The 20,575-nt window shown below is 42.2% G+C and overlaps 1 protein-coding gene across 2 annotated transcripts in view; it reads right to left on the bottom strand.

The window, feature by feature from the left end:
* LOC109937759 (SH2 domain-containing protein 3C-like) overlaps window positions 1-20,575 on the bottom strand; it is a 152,743-nt gene that overhangs the window by 37,964 nt on the left and 94,204 nt on the right. The gene's annotated exons all lie outside the window — the stretch shown is intronic.

Genomic DNA, 20,575 nt, shown 5'->3' with positions numbered 1-20,575 from the left:
ATTAAAGGCCTAACCTGTTTAGTCATTCTTAATAAGCTAACCCCTCCATCCCAGATATCAGCCTAATGAATCTCTTTTGAACTGCCTCCAATGCCAGTGTGTCCTTTCTTAAATATGGAGACCTAAACTGTTGACAGTACTCTGGTGCAGCCTCACCAACACTTCTAACAAGTTTCCTACTTTTGACCTCCAAGCCCCTAGCAATAAACACGGAAATTCCATTTGCCTTCATGATTACTTGATGTACATCCATGCTAAGTTTTTGTGTCTCATGCACAAGAACTCCTAGATCCCTCTTTTTTTTGGGAATCTCTCTATATTTAAATAATAGCCTGTCTTTTGATGCTTCCTCCCAAAGTGTGTGGCCTCACAATTTCCTACATTAAACTCCATCTGCCAGGTTTTTTGCCCACTCACTGAACCTATCTACAGCAGATTCCTTATGAATTAAGCACTGCTAGTACCAGGAATTTTATTATCAGAGTGATGTAGTTTGGGCAATGTTAGAACTGAGAGACCTATAGTTACAATGAGAATCTTGAGCTGTTACCTTGCCTTGGGATACACAGGCAGTTTTAACAATGCAAATGCATGGAGCTAGCACACATGTCAGCCTTCTACAACCTGAGATGAAGAAGTTTCAAGCATCTGAGAGTCTAACTGAACTGGTCTGGTGAATGAATACAGCTTTCTTCACTTTTCTTAAGGCACTAATATTTGCTGGGAGACAGTTCTTTGGGTATTCGGCATTCTCTGATACCTCATGCAACTGGGAAACTTTCATGTTGGTGTTTAGCCTATGACAATCATTAGACCGTCAGGATGAAAAAGTCTTTTTTTTGGGTCGGCAAGATGGAATCAGTGGAGATCTGCAAGGATCAGTCCAGGGTGAGGTGCATTAAGCCAAACCCAACCTTGTCTTCACCCATGTCCAGGAACATTGGAATATTAAGGCCATTCATTCCCTGAGCTTCTTCCAAAATCCTGAATTCCAAAATAATGACAAAAGACAGAAATTTTCAGATCGGAACCCTGACATTTGCAAGTAATGGACAATCTCACATTTGTAAGCACAATTCACCACATCACATTTGTAAACTGAAAACAATCTGCTCAAGAAAACAATTTCATTTATAAAAGGAGAGAGTATGCTTAGCTTTTCTCAGACCCTGCACTGCCTGAAATGAAGGTTACGACCTATTCTAACCAATACAAACAGCCTTTGCACGTCTCCCCAAGTGGTTGACTGGAACCTAGACAGATTATTATTGACTAAAGCAGCAACAGGGAAACAGCTGACAGACCTGATTTTCTAGCTGTGGCATTCTGCTGTTGCTTCTAACCCTGATCATCCTGAGATGGAACAGCTAATGGGATCAGAGGCCAACTCCAATTATCTTTTATGAGATGCACCCAACCCCCACTCAGCATTAAGTTTATAGAAGCAGGGTATCCATTAACAGGTTCCTTTCCATTATTTTAAAATTCATTCCTGGGATGTAGATGTCCCTGGCTAGGCCAACATTTATTATCCACCTCACATTGCTGGGTCTGGGATTATGTATAGGCCAGATAGCAGATTTCCTTCCCTGAAAGACATTAGTGAACTAAACTGTTTTTTACAACAATGTTTACAGACTGCATTTTTTTGTTGAATTAATATTTCACCATCTGTAATGGTGGGATTTAAACCTTTTAAAAAAAAATAATTCACAGGTTGGGGGCATTACTGGCTAAGTCAGCATTTATTGCCCATCCCTAATTTCCCAGAGGGCAGTTAGGAGTCAACCACATTGCTGTGGGTCTGGAGTCACACGTAGGTCAGACCGGGTAAGGGTGGCAGTTTCCTTCCCTGGAGGACATTAGTGAAACAGATGGATTTTTCTCTGATAATCGATTAATTCCAGTTTATTTTTTAAATTCTGCCATGGCCTAATTCGAATCCAGGTCACTACAACATTACCTGTGTCCAGCAATAATACCACGAAGCCATCTCCTCCCTATCTGTTCCCAGAACATTAGCCGAGGAATCTACATTGCTAGTCCAGAGACATTGCCATTGTGTCACTGCCTGCCCTCATTTAGAGGGAGAAACAGCAGACTTAGACTCACTGGTGGATGGCAAGAGTTTTCTGATTCTGTTTCAAAAAAGCTTTGACCACATGTCCCCTATACCCCCACCTCAACAGAAGAAAAATTTGCATTTATTAACTACTTTTCAAAACTACAGCTTATCTGCTTTACAACCAATGACCTATTTTTAAAGTGAAGTCTCTGTTGTAGTTCAAAAAAAAAGTGCTCTAAGCTCAAACAACCTGGACATCTGTTTATTTTGTTGATCAGGTGATATATTCACCTGAGAAGTCCTCTGCTGTTCTGTGAATAGTGTCTTTGGATCTTTTATGCCCTCAACATTTTAACATCTTGTCCAGAAGATGCCAATAGTGCTGCACTTCCCCAGTACTGTACTGAAATGTCAGTCTATGTGATAGAATTAATTATCTGAAATGGGGCTTAAGTTCATAACTTTCTGTTTTAAGGGGTGAGAGGGCTACGGATAAGCCAAGGATGAAACCTTGCATTGAATAGGACCTAAAATGAGTCAGGAAACAAATGAAGAAACAGCACCATTGGAGATTATCTTTGAAAGGCACTGCTTGAAAAGGTGCTCGAGGTAGTTGAGATGGGCGTGGGAGGGTGCACAGACAAAGAGATTAAAACTGCATTGCCATTGTGCATGGGCACGGGAGTATATAATAGGCAGCCAGCACCAACCACCAACCAGTCCACTGAAGCAGCTGCCCCTGTCAGCACCATGGTGCCTACGCATTAATATAACTGATGCCTGAGATCAGATGAGCTCACAACCACAACTTCACCACCGTTTGTATTTGCAGCTGAAAAGTGTCGTAAATATCGGTGAGGATGATTAACCTGATTTAACATGTCCGGGAAGATGAATTTCCGGGTAATGAATTGGATGTAATTTCTTTATAAATCTCCAGCCCTGACATCACGGCAATTGATCAGGCTGCCCAAATGACATCATTCAACAGTGAGTGGGTATGCACGGACAGGCAGCATTGCAATATCAGTCTCTGGCTGGCAAAAATAAGTCTAAATTAAATTGCATCCCATCAGACTTTAGTATATAGAACTATATTTGTAATCCTGGAATAGGTTCAAGATAGCAATCTAATTAGATGGCCCTAACAGTTGTAAACCAAGGAATCCAATACTCTGTATGAACCATCTGAAGGATTCGCTTCGTTTCCAATCTGTAACTCACTGCAGGTTTATTGATTATTCTGTACATGCCTGTATGCCAGTAACAGTTGGCTTGATTTCAAACGTGATGCCCGCCACAGTCGATTAGTACACACCAGCTGTTTGCACGGACGGAAAAGGGAGAGACGACTCGAACGGATTCTGGAAGAAGTATGACAGAGTGCCTGAAAACAAAAAACTCAGCGGGTCTGGCCCCATCTGTGTAGAGAGAAAGTAAGATAACAGAACTCGTGCAGAGTTCCTTCTGAAGGGTCATACCGGACTCGAGACGTATTTCTCTCTTCCCAGACGCTGCCATACCTGCTGAGTTTCTCCTGTGTGTTCGTTTCAGATTTCCAACAGTATTTTGCTTTTATTTGAATGGACGCAGGAAGGCTAATGGACGCCTTGAGCCTGGAATCCAGGGGAAAAAAAAAGCAGAGGCAAGAGGCTGCAGATTGATGTTGAACGTGTTAAGGACTCCCTCTCTCTCTGTCTTTTTCTCTGGATGTCACCAAACAGCCCTGTCATTGGCCAGCAATGATGTAACCGTGGACCACAAAGGAGAGGCTGTCATTGGCCTCACAGCAGAGTATAGCTGCTTGCTCTGAGCTGAAATGTCACTCCAACAGCAAAACCTGTTCTCGCTACCTCTAATTTCTCGTGCAGCTTGTACAAATAAAGAATGTCTGTAACAATTAGAAGACAAAAACAGGCGGCTCGAAGTCTCATTAACGTTCGTCATCTAAACCCCTATCTTGTTTTGCTCTTTTGTTTTCCGAATTGCTCTCTGGACCCAGCTTCATGTTAAAATGTATTGGAAAAACACCAGCCTCTCAGATTTTGGGTGCGCTCACACTAACGCATCACTGCACTTAGGGTGAATTAAATGAGCTGATACCCAGAAACAGTGTCAGTTTCGCTGTGTTAATCACTGAACGGCTATGGTAGCGGGGAGGTGTTAGGTGCCTGTAGTGGTAGGGGTAACTTCTTCACAAGAAGGGCTGCAAAATGGAGAAAGAGTTCACCCCACCATAGATTTTTCTTCACGGCAGTTCTTTGAGGAGCCATGCAATTAGTCCCTCTCCCCTGTTCATCCCAATCGCCCTGCAACTTTCTGTCCATCAAGTATTGATCCACCTTATTTCCTTTGGAAAACTAATATTGAACCGGTTTCCCAGACCCTTTCAAGCAGCCCATTCCAGATCATCACTCGCAAGTTTAAACACATCTGTTTCAGTTAATCACCTGATCCTGTGGTCTTCCCTTTAAAAAGAAAACTAATTAAACTATGTGTCAAGAAATTCAACAGTTCGACAAAATCCCTCTTCATTGGTGTAAATCACAGAATTTTTCTTACATTAAAAAATGAATAACTTTAGATCGTTGAAGGTTTTATGGTCATGTTAGAATCGAAATAACTTATTGATTAAGGTGCAAACACCATTTCTCCATTCGCTATGTCATCAGAGGTGATTAATCTTGTTATAATAACAAGTATAAGCCTCTGTAAAAAGAGGAGACAAAGGGATGTTTTGTGAATGTATTAAAGTGAAACTGCCCACCTCTACATAACTTTTCAGAGAAAGTTCCTTCGCTGCTCTTTTCATTTGGAAACGCTTGACAGCATAGCATCAGGATAGAAATGGTGTGAAATTATTGAAAAAATCTGCAAATTTATAGATAATCCCTTTTCACGTAGTCTCCAGCACATTGTATTCCTGATTTGTTGGACCATACACTATAATATTTCTACAGCTGATTTGAAACCGTCTATGCATTAGGACGGTAAGTGTCCGTAAAAATTCCACCCCCAGCTCCATATTTAAAATGAATTGTCTTTACCTGGATTGAGGTGGATTTAATTGTTGCTTTGCCCAATTGAATCTCTATATTAAAAGGCTAACTTTCGATAGACTGCAGATGTGTTCATTATTCGCGTTGCTGATAAAATTGAATAAATATCATTGAATAATGTCGATGTATCTTCAATAGCCCAACTCTTGGGATATTGAAACCTGAATCTCGGTGGGTGTGCAGAGGGCGAGCCGAGATGATGTTACAGCAAGGTGGCTTGACAGAGGTGGAGAAAGGCAAAGTGGAGACCAATGGACAAGGGCTGCACTTTCTGCAGGACTCTGCAGTGAACCCCAGTCCCGTGATCGAGGCTTTTAGGGTTTCATACTCCTGAGTTTCAAGATCTGAACAATAAATGGGAGAATGCCAGTCTGGGAAGGAGCAATGTGGATGGTAGAAAGCACGTTTAGAAAGAAAGTGGTTGAAAAACGCGTTTATTATTTTGCTCTACAGCTTCAAACCCCCACCGTGATTCCGTTTGTAAATGTATTGCCAGTAGGAAACCCCAATCACTTACACCTCAAATCAGGTTCAATTTCCGACCTGTGTGATGTGATTGGATTTTAAATGTGGGATGAAACAGAAGGAGATAGAACTAGCTGTAATGCTGGTGGGTTGGAGGAGGTCGTTGCTGTCTGGAAAAGTATGATGCAAGTCGGCCGAGTGGGCATCACCTGAAGCTGACACTGTCAAAGACGGAATAATAATGAGGCATTGAACATTCTCCAGCCAGAGCCAGTAGTCTCTGGGACGGTGGGGAGAGGGTGGTGAGAGATTAGCGAAATAAACATTTGAACGGAGCAGACATCCTGATTCTCAATCCGCCGGATGGTGAATGGATTGCTGGGACCAATGCCGTGCTTTTCAGGCCTTGCCCAGATATGACCTGCTCCAACCTGACAATCCCAGTTTGCAGCAGAGAAACCGTCCTTCGCATGGTCAGCCGCAAAAAAGGAGATTACGTATCGAAATCACATCGATTTTACAAAAAAGCATATTTCTAAGGACTAAATATAGGAATTCAAGAATACCACCGGGGTGGTTAACAAAGCAAATTGAATAATGTCTTTCACGTTGTTTAGATTTGCCGACAGAGCAATGGGGTGAGTTACTGGTGCTGACAGGGCATAGATTAGCTCTCTGCCTGTAATTTAGGTTCTCCCTGTGTCTGATAACCAAGCTCCCTCACACCGTCAGCCTCAATAACAGCTCTGTATTACATCGGCGCTGTTAGTTCATTCTCAGGGAAGCCTATTTACTCTGTGATACATCATGGCTGTATCACACCCTCCAGCTGAACATGCCCTAGTCTAACTCTGTATTTACACACAATCTGCCCAGCGCCACCATTCACTTCTCATCGGCTCTCAGTCTGCACCGTCTGCATTGCTCCACGCTATTCTCCTCAAAGTCTTCCTTCCTTTGCTGAGGATGACGGTGACTCGCTGGTTGGTCACTCTCCGTTTTGTCAGCCTAAAGTGGGAGATGGGTGGCTATTTGACTTGGGAGGGCGTCACTGCCGCCCGCGATTCTGCCCTTGGCCATTCAGTGCCCAGCGCCCCTGGCGATCGGAAGCAGGAACTCTGGCTGTTCCTCTTGGAAGGAGATTGAAGGAGATGGGTACAGGGATCAAGGGGAAGTAAACTGAGGGAACTCTGCAAACTGTCTGCTTTAGTTGCACAACGGAAGTCATTTCGTCATCTGAAAAGTTTCAAAGTCCCTCTAGAAAGGCAGCTGCCCCTTTCGCTTCCACCTCCTCGCCCCCAACCCCAAAGATTTCTGTGTTTTGGAACTGGCACGGCCACCGGTCATTATAGTGTCTACGGGACCATGTCTCTTCGCCCTGTCTTAGAGGCTGGCGGTACTGGCAGGTCCATTGTCCCTCCATCTTAACATACTTCAATATTCGATGCAAAACCTTGCCCGGCTACCCCTCTCTCTTCATCCGGTGTTGAAAACCGTGCAGCTCAGCGCCTCGTGAGAGAGGCCGAGATACCAGCCTGCGGCAAAGCACTGAATGGGAGTTGAAACACCTCGGACTGTTCTCAAACTATGCGCATCATTCACGGGTAATATTTCAAATTCCAGCACAGCTCAGTAGTGACACGGAGGAGCACAGCGATTGCATTACATCATCCAGGACCTGGGATCATCAGCACAAAGAATCCACACTGATGCTGGACAGACCTAAAGCCTCTATGTTTTTGTATCATTGTGTGAGCACATCTGGTCCTTATCCATCCAGCAACATATCTGACTGTGTTCATAGGTGCGCAGTTTTGTCATTCTCTGGGGTGTGTACATCTATCCTTCCAACTATGCCTCTATTTAGCTTTGAGTCTGCATCTCTGTCTTTTCCTCGCTCACCCCTCCCTCTCTCTCTGCGATTTCTCTCTGTATCTTTTGAATATCTCTCCATTTATCATTATGTGTGTTCGTGTGTGTGTCTGCCTTTAAATATAGTGTCTGTGCACCTCTTCCCATTTCTGATTATGTCATCTCTCTCTCTCTCGCTCTCTGTTATCTTTGTATTGGTCCATGTGTAAATCTGCACCCCACACTGTAACGTCTGTCAGCCGCGATTCTCTGTCCAGACCTTTAAAACATCAAATCTCACCAGCATATCCTCGAGTGCTCATTCAAATAGATATCTGTATCGGTGACAAGATTTTAGCATTATACTTGGCGGGGAAAGAATAAAACATTGCTATTCTAGTAAGGTTTCTGAAACAATTTCAGAATTCCTTCCCTACGTCCAGGGAAGCAAGAGAGGCCGGGTGTTTGGTAGGAACGGCATGATTTACTCTTACCTGCAGAATCTCATTCATAAAGTAGCAATATGCAGGATGAGGACGCCGTGTGCAGATTAGCATCCCCTCAGTGTGCGGACCGCGCACACAAACTGCAGGGACACGGTGGGTTTTTATTTACTGACCCGGTTGGTTCCTCCTTACCTGAACTTGCATGAAGGAACCTCGGTAGAAGCAGCAAGCTGCCGCAGAGATCGCGCTCCACAAGCTGCACTTGTCAGTCATTTTCCCCTCTTCCCAAGCTGTCTTTATAAATGACTGTAATCCAGTGTTTAAATAAGCGTTGGTGCGGGTTCCTCCCACACTTTCACCTTGAATTACTGTCTGCTCTCTGGCTGTACGCTAATGTATATATTTAGAGACGCACATTGGCGGAATGATAGGGTCTGGATGGGTCTCGGAGCTGGTGCTGAGGACAAGAGCATCACCAGCTCGCTTCTGCTCGCTCCTCTCCTGCTGCCAGTTTGTGGCTCAGTCTCGATACAGCACTGTAAGCAGCTGTCTGCTCAGCCTCCCGACTCATGAAAATTCAATCAGATCCGGCGGGAATTGATGGGGAGTGGGAAGGGAGAGAGTGAGACCACCTCAACTCTTCCTCCTCCCTCCCACCCCACAACCACCCCCACCACACACCTCTGTCGAAAACACTTTCACACAAACGCAAATCCCAAATCCCTGATCATCTCCTGCGCGACACTAAATCAATAGCCTGATGCCCGGAGTCAAGCTCTCTCTCACTGGGCTCTGCTTTCAAACAACCGGTTCTCACTTGAGTGGAGATGAGAGGAAAGTGCGTAAAAAAACGGGAACGACAAATCCCAAAACAGCCGCTTTTACTCCTTCTCCCCTCCCCCACCGTATCTTCTGCATGCAAAAAAAAACTTTTTCCTAGCTACCATTAGTTCTGAGCAAGGGTCACTGGACCCGAAACGCTTTCTCTGATTTCTCTCCACAGATGCTGCCAGGCCTGCTGAGCTTTTCTAGCAATTTCTGTTTCTGGGTAGACATCCTACGCACCCGCTGGTTACAGCTTCTGTAGCAAGTTTCTCACGCAGGCTTTTCATTACAGCAGAGATAAAAACACACAGTCTGTATCTGCGTTAACACGGCAGCTTCCATCCCTACTTCCACTCACTACTGCTTTTCCCCGGATACCTTTACTAAGGAATCCAGTTTATCACCGCCGCCTTCCCCCACCTCCATCCCAAACTTGAAGACATTGGCACTGCCCTGCACTCCTGCTTCCCCCCACCAACGGCCTTCCACAGCTAGCTCGGCCCGAAATCTAAATCCGTCCTTTTGCCTTTTCACAAGCAGACGGTCCTGCCAAGCTCGCTCCGCACACATCCGCGATCACTGACTACAGCTCACCGGATGGGTGGTGGTGGCCCTGGCTGGTGTTTTCCAATAGTCAGCCCTGGAATACTGGGGCAAATTAAAGCAACTGAACTACCACTATTTTTTAAGAAAGGTCTCATTCCCGCAAATAAAGGAAATGGAGAGGGTTAGCAGCATCCAATGTGCTATTCTCCATAAAATGACCACGGTAGGGTCCTCGATACAGCGTGGAGCTAGAGGAACACAGCTCCTCTTGATGCTGCCTGACCTGCTGTGTTCCTTCAGCTCCACACTGTATCGACTCTGACTCCAGCATCTTCAGTTCTTGCTATCTCAGGGTAGGGTATTCTCTATATCATAAATGAGGTTCTGAATATCCAGGGTATGCTGCTCTCTATCATATAGCAGGTATTCACTATAACATATCCAGGTTAAGATATTCTCTATAAGCAGAGTAAGCTATACTCCACCATTTGTCCAGGCTGTGCTATTCCCTATTGTTTCTACAGGGTGTGCTATTCTTTGGACCATAAACAGGGTGGCTCTTCTTTATAAAATAAATAGGATGTGCTAGTCTCTGTGGTATATTGGGGAGGCAATGGCCTAGTGGTATTATAACTGGACTGTTAATCCAGAGACCCAGATAATGTTCTGGGCACTCAAATTCAAATCCCGCCACGGCAGATGGTGGAATTTGAATTCAATCAATATCTGGAATTAAGAATCTAATGATGACCATGAATCCATTGCCAATTGTTGGGAACCATCTGGTTCACTAATGTCCTTTAGGGAAGGAAACTGCCATCCATACCTGATCTGGCCTACATGTGACTCCAGAGCCCACAGCAATGTGGTTGACTCTTAACTGACCTCTGGGCAATTAGGGATGGGCAATAAATGCTGCCTCACTAGTGACGCCCTCATCTCATGAATGAATAAAGAATAAAAAAAATCAAGGGTATGCTATTCACTTTGCTAATTCCAGGATGTTCTAGTGTCTGTAATATATACAATTGTGCTATTTTCTATAATACAAACAGAGTAGGCTATTCTGTACAATATATGTTGTTCTCTATCATACATCCAGGGTAAACTACTGTGTATAATACAACCGGGGCCTTGTATTCTCTATAATATGTCTAGGGTGCGTTATTCTGCATATATCCAGGATGTGCTGTTCTCTATAATATAAACAGGGTGTTCTGTTCCCATATAACATATGAGTGATAAGTTTTTCTTCAGCTATCAATCTGACAAAGTGAAACAGTATTGTGTACTATCTACAAGATTCATTCAGCAACTTGCCAAGTCTCCTTAGACAGTATCTTCCAAACCTGCAGCCTCTACAACCACAAAGACAAGGGCAGCAGACACATGGGAATGCTACCAGATGGAAGTTTCCCTCTTAGTCACACACCATATTGACATGGAATAATATCACTGATTTTCACTGTGACTCGGTCAAAATCTTTAACTTCATCCCTAACAGCACTGTGCATGTACCTATACCATATAGATTTCGGTAACTGAATACCACATTCTAAAGGATAGATAGCAATGGACAATAAGTGCTAGCCTTGGCAGTGTCACCCTGTTAAAAAAAGGTCAGGATAGGGCGGTTTTCTATACTACATACACAGCGGTTTCTTGATCCCTCTATAACATATACTGGCTAATCTATTCCTCCAGTGGCAGTACATACATAGAAGATGCTAGTTTACTCATTTATTATCATACAAGATGGTGCTATCCTTCTCTTCTACATACAAGCTGATAGCTCTATTCTTTTATAATACATGAAGTGTAATAATTCTTGATAATATGAAGAGACAGATTTTTCTGCTGTAATACAGACAGCACTGCACTATTTCTCAACAGAAAGAAGCAAAAGTAATGTTGTTGAGTTTCTGGAGCTGTAGTCTCATTTTAAAGCCAGGAAATTCTGCATTCAAACATTCCCTCAGAACTTGGACATCTCATATAGCTTGACATTTCAGTGCAGTACTGAAGGAGTGCCACTTTGGTGGAAGAGCTGATTTTTAGATGAGACATTAAATTGACCCATTTTCTGCCTGTTCAGGTGGATGTAAAAGATCCCATGCAGTTCGGAGGAAAAGCAGGGTGGATTTATCCCTCAAGCTACTGTTTGTGAGACCCTTTGTGTAGAAACTGGCTGCCAAGTTGACCTCTGTAAAGAACAGTAATTCATAGGTTGTGATATGTTTCGGGATGTCATGGGGATGTGAAAGGTGTTATATAACTTTAAGTATTTTCTATTCCTCTGTAATAGATTCATGCTGGTATTATTCTGTAGAGTTGACCTGATTTATTTGTAATGGTTAATGCCTGTACATTGCATTTTTTACTTGCTATTGAAAGATTGAACCTTCTTCTTGAAGTAATAGTTTCAACGCAAGGCCAATAATCATGAGTAAGCTAGACTGGGTTGGTTTCTCTATATTCTTTACACCATTTGCTATTGTCCCTATAATACGTACAGAAATTTCAGTAGTATACCATGAAATTCCATCCAATAACACTTCCATTAAGATCAAATAATTCAGTGGCAGGACCCTGTCAATCACATCTGTCCCCAGTGGCAACTTCTGTACATATAACTATTTATGGAAATAGCAGATTGCTGTCGGTGAGTTCAAGCCTATTTCATCTGATACCAATGTTAACAAGCCATTTTTTCTTGTATCTGAAGTTGTGGTATTGTAACCATGCTTTACTCCTTACAGTTTTTGTTAAAATAAAGGGAAGCAATTTAACAGCTACATTTCCTTTTCTGACATCTAGAATCATAGAATCCCTACAGTGTGGAAGCAGACCACTTGGCCAAATCCACACCACCCCTTTGAAGAGCGTCCCACCCAGACCCACTCCATGCCTGTAACCCCACATTCCCTGTGGCTAACCCACCTAGCCTGCACAGCCCTTGACACTATGGGCAATTTAGCAATCCACCTAACCTGCACATCTTTGGAATGTGGGAGGAAACCGGAGCACCCAGAGGAAACCCACACAGACAGGGGGAGAATGTGTTAACTCCACACAGACAGTCACCCCAGGCTAGACCTGAATCCAGATCCCTGGCACTGCAAGGCAGCAGTGCTAACCACTGTGCCACCCAACAATGTATCTAGGTTCACTATATTGATGTTGTCTCTTTTTCCTTGTTGCCAACAGTAAACACTTGTTCCTTGTGAACTGTCTCCACTAGATAATATCAAAATGAAGACAGTGAAGGCAGCTGTGCTGTTTTGTCCCTGGGCATCATTCATGGAGCAGTCCATTGAGAATAAAGGGCTGCATGATTAGCAATTTGAGACCTTTTGGTGAGACAGTTACCTGAGGCAGGATTTTTTCTGTTTCTGAGGGATGAAAAATGAGTGCCATTTCCTCAAGGATCACATCAATCCCAAGGAACATACTGATGGATTTGGTCATCACTCATGTTATAGCAGATTATCTTTTGCAAGAAAGGAAATACTTTCATATGGAGACATATTTCTCTCCTTTTATTCTCTCTCTTTCTGGTAACTTTCTCCTCTTTCCTCCCAGAGGTGTTGATTTCTTCTTCTGGGCATTAGATAGATCTTGGAAGTGATATACATATATCAGTTATATACCGGTTAAATAAAACGGCAACCTCAGGGATTATGGTACAAGGCTTACAGCCTTGCAAATGAAGGTGCTCTTTGTTCAGTAGATTTTTGTATCAAATCAGGAATCAATCTCTACCAGTCCTCTCAATCAAAGAAGTTGTTGGGGTAGAAGCCAAGAGTAAGAAAAGCTTTAGAGACTCCAGCAATAAAGCATACCATAAAGCATATACCAAACACATCACAGTAGTTGCTGATAAAGGAAGGAGGATAGACTGCACCCTGCTAATCTGGAGTGCTGCCCTATTTATTGGCCCTGTTAAGGTCTCAGCAACATTTGTCTGGAAACAGTATTATGGGGCTGAGATTATCTGAATCAGTGGCTCTGATATTCACAAACTACAGAATACCCTTACTTGTTACAGATTCTTGGGTGAAGGCTGGTCAGGTTGGCATTTATTGTCCATTTCCAGTTTCTCTGAGATGTTTGTTGTAGCGGTTTGATACAAAAAGGTGGTTTGCTCAGTTACTTCAGCTATCACCCGATAGTGATTAGATATCATCCACACAGGCCCTCTGAAGAAGATCCCACCCAGACCACGCCCCCTGCCCACCAGACCCACCTCAGCCCCCACCCTATCCCTATAACCCTCCATTTCCCATGGCTAATCCACCTAGCCTGCACATCCCTGGACACTACAGGGCAACTTAGCATGGCCAATCCACCTAATCTGCACATCTTTGGACTCTGGGAGGAAACCGGAGCACCCAGAGGAAGCCCACACAGATAAAGGGAGAATGTGCAAACTCCACACAGACAGTCACCTGAGGCTGGAATCAAACCCAGGTCCCTTGTGCTGTGAGGCAGTAGTGCCACCCATATTATTTAAGAATCAGCCATGTGGTGTCATGTAGGCCAGACTGGGTGAGGATGCTAGGTTTACTTCCCTAACAAATAGAAATCTGAATTAAAAGAATAGGAAAAGAATAATAATCTCTGAGCCATCCCAAATCTGCAGCCAATGCTACTAGTTGTTTAAAATTCAGGGAGGAGTAGGAAGATTTGTGAATTGGAGTGTTACGGTTTAGTGTGAATCAAGGCTTGCATTTCTGCCTCATCTTTTCTTCACTTTATAGGCAACAGTCTCAGAAGGAAGCCTGACATTGCCATTGGCAATTACACCATTTGTAAAGCCTTTAGCCAGTGTTGCCGGCTTTAGTAGGACCTACTCCTAAGGGTTTTATCACATTGTCTTCCCAGGCTACTATCCTGTTAATCAGCATTTTACACTGGCTTTTGTACTTTTATTGCTACTAATGGGAAGTGATTAAAAAAAGAACAAAAACTAACATTTTTTAAAAACTTAAGTGTAAAAATGCTCCAGTCATTTTCATCCGGGTTGCTCACATCAGTAATTAATCCTTTTCTTGGAGACTCCAGGACGATCCTGGAGGGTTAGAAACCCAATCTATGTCTTGCATCTCACCCACCACCTCAACATATCATTTTGTGGGGTTAACTTGGAGGCTACAGGACTGAAAGAGTCAATCCTCAATCAGCTAATCCAGAGGGGTGCAGCAGATAGCCCTCTTGTTGAAAGGTAAATAATCCGTAACTTGGGAGAATTTATAAAGTCAGTTTGTTAGGTTAGGGGGTGAGACAAACTGTTAAACATGTTGAATTGATTTGCAAGACATTAACCATTTCATGGTTTGAAAGTGAATGGCTCAACAGTGGAAAACAAATCAGTAGGTCAATGTCCATGGCAAATACTATCTGGCCTTGGTGTGGTTTAACTTATTGCTCATGGGATTGTTGCAGATTTCGGTGATTGTTCAATTGTTCCATTCTTTCAAACTAGGTCAAGTTTGTTTTCTAAAACTCACAGGGACAACCGATCATTGGAAAGCAATAAATTGCACATGGAAAGCAATGATGCAAGGGAATAGACAAAACTGTTTCTCTCGGAGGTTTGAGAGTCTTTGGAACTCTCTTCTTGAAAAGGTTGGAAGCTGAGTCCTTGAATATGTTGCAGGCAGAGGTAGGTAGACTCTTGTTGAACAAGGGGGTGAAATGTTATCGAGAGTAGATGGAAATGTAGATGTCAGGTTGCAATCAGATTAGCCATGATCTTACTGAATAGCAGAACAGGCTTGAGGGACTGAATGGTCTCCTCCTGCACTTTGTTCAGTCTTTTGACTGTCAACAATGTTGGAGACAGTGAAAGCATATGATGGTTAAAGAGTTAAAGAAATATATATATTTTAAAAGGAGATAAATAATTTTGGTGCATATCTATACAGTTTTCCTAAACAATGAGATTTTTCCAAAATTTTATGTCAAGTGCCACGTCCAACTGAGAATGCGAAACTAAATCCCAGCCAATGCTGCATTGTTACTAGTGGTCAAGGGCCCTGGCTGAATTTGTGAGATTTACTCTCCATTTTCTGTGATGAAGCAGCTGACCTTGGCTCAATGTTTCCCTTAGGAGAGAATTCCCCGGATAAACAATACAATGTGCTGAAACAATTGATTAAAAACATGAAGCCGAGCATTGCCTGCTGCTGTCTCCTGAGCCTGCGATATTTAGTAAAATGATAAAGGGACTTCAATACCTTGATAAGTAACTCTACCCTGTTTGGAACTACAGTAGAAGTGTTGTAACTAGCCTTAGCATCACTGGATTAGGAAAGAGAAAATACTGAGGGTTTCCTGATCACTACTCAGTGACTCCTCTCATGCATATGTGTGAATTTGAGCACATAATGTAGGCTGATATTCCTGCGCAATGCTGAGGGAGTGCTGTTGTGTCAGAGATATCATCTTTTGGATGAGACATTAAATTGAAGTACTGTCTGCCCTCTCAAATGGACATAAACGGTTCTTTCGCATTATTTCAAAGAAGATCAGAGAAGCTTTCTGCAGTTTCCTGACCAATATTTGACCTTCAGCCAGCATATCATCTGACATTATCACATTGCTGTTTGGGAGAGCTTGTGGTACACAAAATTCTTGCTGTGTTTCTGACATTACAACAGTGGCCATACTTCAAAAACACTTATTTGATGTAAAGTAGTTCAGAAAGTCCTGAGTCACAAAAGGTGCTATATAAATGCAAGTTTTAAAAGTTGGGTGTGAGCAAGTTCAGTTGTGAAATTGCTATTGTCTAGATATACATGAGTTACCAAAGAGATTATGGAAATGGACTACAGAACAAGTCAGTGGTTTCAAGAGGACAGAAGAATATTTATGTATATTTATATGTGCATTTTCTAAACTCAGGTATGCTTATTGTATACTGATTGTGTTTAATTATATGCTGGTGATGAACATTAGCTTGACCCCGGTAAAAAAGGAACAAACTGAAACTCAGATCTTTGAGTGAGGTGGTACATGCTTCTCCTGAGTAATTTTATAAATAAATTCTTATAAAAGATGGCTCCATTTGTATCCTTCATCACCTGACTTTCTGGAGTAAAACAAGGTCATCCCAATGAACTTTACAGCTAATTAAGTACTTTTGAAATATAGCCATGTGACACATGGAAAACACATGGCAGTCAATTTGTGCACAGCAAGCTGTCAGCTACATTATCAATTTAATGAAAAATAATCTGTTTTTAATTATGTTGTATATTATATGACTGTTACATATTACTAATAAGTACCATATTCTTTGATGCACTGTTTATTTTCTGGACAGTACCGGTGAGATCTCTTTTGTCTAACTGGGAGGGCAAATATATAACATTTCATCCAGAAAATGCACCTCTGGCTGCGGAGGACTGTTTCAGCGAGTGTCAGCCTAGATTTTTTGCTCAACTCTCAGGGGTAAGCCCACAACCTTCTGATTCAGAGGCATGAGTGTCACCCAATGAACCAGGATTAACACAAGGCTGATCTAATGGCAGGTTGAAACAAATGAAAGAGTTAACAGTTCCCAGTGACACTGCAGTGCCTGACAGATGCACCAACAAATGTGTCACAGTTAGCAAAAAACAAAATTCTCTTTTTCTCCTATTTGGTTTGTTCAGCAAGTTCTCTGTCCGCAGAACCAAAAAGCCTGATGTAACCAAGACAAAAAATAAATCCTTGCATTCAATTGGATGAGAGAGCTTCTCATTTGATAGTACCACATTAGAAAACAGATGAGCAGACTGTTCAGAGTAGAAAGGGATTTAAATAATTGAATTCAAGTACAACTATGTGCACAGTAAGATAAAGAAGCATGTCATGTGCCCCCACCCCCATGTATTCACACTCCCTGGAGTCCTAACTCATTGTTGTGTCGAGTCCCTAATCTCTGCAATTAAAATCATATTGAACACCAATTGGAGCCCTATTCAAGACGCCATATTCAATTTAGGAGTACTGGAGTTAAACTGTTATAGCCTTGGGCTTCAGATACAATAGGAATAATAGGGTTACAGGAAGAGCTACCATTCTCAGCTGAAGGAGATATTACAATTGCAGGGAATCGCCGCCCTTTTCCAGTTCTGTTTGATTCCTATTCCTCTCCTCGCAGAATTGTTTTTGTTTTGAAAAAGGATTTCTTTCCATTCCTGTGACTGACTGGAGCATTAGTGCTCTTGCAACAGATTGGGTGTTATTGGTTCATGATGTGGCATTTCTTAATTATATGATGTTTTGTCACTTTTTTTAGAAACAGGTATAAGAAAGATAAGCAAATTCAGAATCTCTACTTTTGGATTCTGTCATATCTTCTCTATATTTAAGCTTTTAAACCCTTTCATCATCTTAAATATCTCTGTCATGTCATCCCTTTTCTTTAGAAGAATGAGCTCCAGTCTGATCTCCCCTGATTTCATAAACTCTCAATTTAGGTATCATTCTTGTATATCCTTCTTGTAATTTTCCACGTGCCTCTGTATCCTTTATTATAATAATTTATTATAATAATTCATTATAATAATTTATTAAAGTAATTGTTCACAAAACTCCAAGTATGGTCTAATTAAGAGGTGGTCCATGTTTAATATTCTTTCTCTTCTTTTCAATTCTATTCCCTTAGAAATGAACCCTAGTGTTCAGTTTTCTGTTTATAATAGCGTTATTAATCAGCATTGTTTCTTTTACTGATTATGAATATGCACCCCTAGACCCCTTTACCCTTCTCCCCCATTCAAACGTATTATTTAAGGGGTGTCAAGCCCCTTTAATCTTCCCATCAAGATGCAGTATTTCATATATATCTATACTAAACTTCATTTCCTAATTAAACACCCATTTGCACATTTATTCATGTCTTGATTTTGGTGAGGAAAACAGCTTCAAACAGTTTAGGGAAATATAACTGTGATACAGGTGAAGTGGGTGACATGGGTCAGTTTGTTGAATTCAGATTTATTAAAAATGCTTCAGATTGACCATCAGTGCAACCTAAAGAATGGCTGTCTGAAAAGCTCATGAAAAACTAAACAAATAATCCACACACATTTTATACTTTTTTTAATGAAGAACTGTACCAAGAATTCTCCAGCTCAAATTTAGATTGAAGCTGTTCCAACAGTGTGACCAACACAAGGCCAGAACCTCATGGAGCATTATTCCGGCTCTTACAATTTCCCACAACAAAATCCCAATGGAATGAGCCACATTGCCAATTAATGCCAGCTTTGTAATGTGTAGCCATAGCCAGCACAGGGCTGAGATCAACCCAAGCACACTACAGCCAGCAATTAGGCAAGTCTTGCGTTCGTTCTGTTGGGCTGGATTTCAATTTAGGTCCCAAAAGTGATGAGCCAGTGTCTAACCCAATGCACCAACAAGTGTGATACCTTGGACAGAGCTGTAGAGATGGAGTCAGCACATTTGTGCTGTATGAAACTCATTTACAGAGATAATCTGCTTTCTTGCTGCATTCTGATTGTGTTTGTAATATTAATTAACCAGCCAGAGTAACTCATTTCTCACTATCGACCCACACAACCTGAAAGATGTTGACACTATTGCTTCGTAAGGGATTTTGTTTCATTATTATGTGCTCTGGAAAGGAATTATGACGCTGTTTGCAGGGCTTGTAAATGTTGTAGATTATCGCCAAAGGACATTTCAGATTCATGGCCTGTAAATAGGCACGATCCAGGTATTTTTGAATTAAAGGGAGTCCTGAAACCTAGTATAGCAGCTTGGATGTTGCATTCATATGTAATGGTGTTACAGGGTCACTATCCAATATGTATTCTGCTACCTTGGAGCTGTACTCAACTGTATGTCAATATCACTATGACTGATAATGGTCCTCACTTGTTTTGCCATTTTGTTTTGAGCTGGGGTGGGACTTTCTTTCAATGACTCTTTAACTGGAAAGGCAGATTTATGCCTTCCTCCTAGAGTGACCCTTACTGTTGATCATCTAATGGCCTCAGAAACACTCAAATATTCTCACTCCATTCCTTCCCCACTATCCCAAACTGTCATTGCCCCCAGCCTCCTCTCAGGGCTCAATCCCCACCTTATTCAGTTTGATCAATTATGAAGGGGAGCAGGGTTTATGTCATTCGCTCTGTTCTATTGGTGCTCTGTGTCATGGGCATCAGCACCTGTAGCCAAAGAGCTGGATCATAGTGAAGGATGTCGGGGATTCAGCAGAATATAGGCAGCACGGTGGTTCAATGGTTAGTACTGCTGCCTCACAGAACCAGGAACCTGCATTTCATTCCACCCTTGGGAGATTGTCTTTGAGAAGTTTACATATTCTCTCTATGTCTGTGTGGAATTCCTCCAGGTGCTTCAGTTTCCTCCCACAGTCCAATGATGTGCAGTTTAGGTGGATTGGCCATGCTAAATTGCCTGTAGTGTCCGGGGATGTGCAGGCTAGATGGATCAGCTGTGGGAAATGCAGGGTTATAGGTTAGTGGGGTGGGTCTGGGTGGGATGCTCTTCAGAGGGTCAGTATGTACTCGATGGCTGAATGGCCTGCTTCCACACTGTCAGGATTCTATGATTCTAATACTCTCTGAATGTTTCCTCCATCACTTACACAGGGAATGGAAAGTGGGAGATAAATCCTGTATTCAGCTTCAGTGTAATTACTCAACCTATCTTGCCAGCTGGAACAATGTTGAAATGTGATTGGGCAACAGTAGGAAGTTTTTCCAGAGAAGAACACAGGAAGAATCTAATTGGAACGTCTCAACTTTAAATTTCCAGGAAAAGGTAGCAGTTTTTGTTCAACTTGGAATTGGCAGGAAGGTTTTTATTTTATTTTTCTCTAGTGGTTTAAGTGACCATTCTTCAGTCATGATCCAAGACAGTAGCTGGCTATTCAGTGATTACAGCTGAGTTTGGTGTTTTCCCAAATCTTAGGTCTCCAACTAACTTAACACAGACCAAGGAATTAAAACCAATTGGCCTTCACCATTATGGTGGTTCACACATTCAATGTAGTGATTGAAACGGGGTCAGTGAGGTGGACCTCATAGAATATGAGTTCTCTGACTGGTGCTGTTAATCTGCTCCAATCAAGGAGGGGAGCCCTGGCTGACAGATGTAAACAAGAGTGTCAGAGGTTCTGTTCATTCTGAGAGCTGGCTATGAGGAAGCTGGATCAGTGTCAAGGATTTTCCATGTGTAAAGAAAGGGTGACTTGGTGACCCTTGGGATACCAGCCTCTGTGGACTTATTTCATTTACCAACTAAGCAATTGGACAAGGCTAAACATGAAAAAAAAT

Source organism: Rhincodon typus, chromosome 28, assembly GCF_021869965.1.
Source record: "Rhincodon typus isolate 14 chromosome 28, sRhiTyp1.1, whole genome shotgun sequence".
NCBI classification, from domain to species: Eukaryota; Metazoa; Chordata; class Chondrichthyes; order Orectolobiformes; family Rhincodontidae; genus Rhincodon; species Rhincodon typus.
Note: the sequence above shows the minus strand (reverse complement) of the source record. Positions and strands in the feature narration are given on the sequence as shown.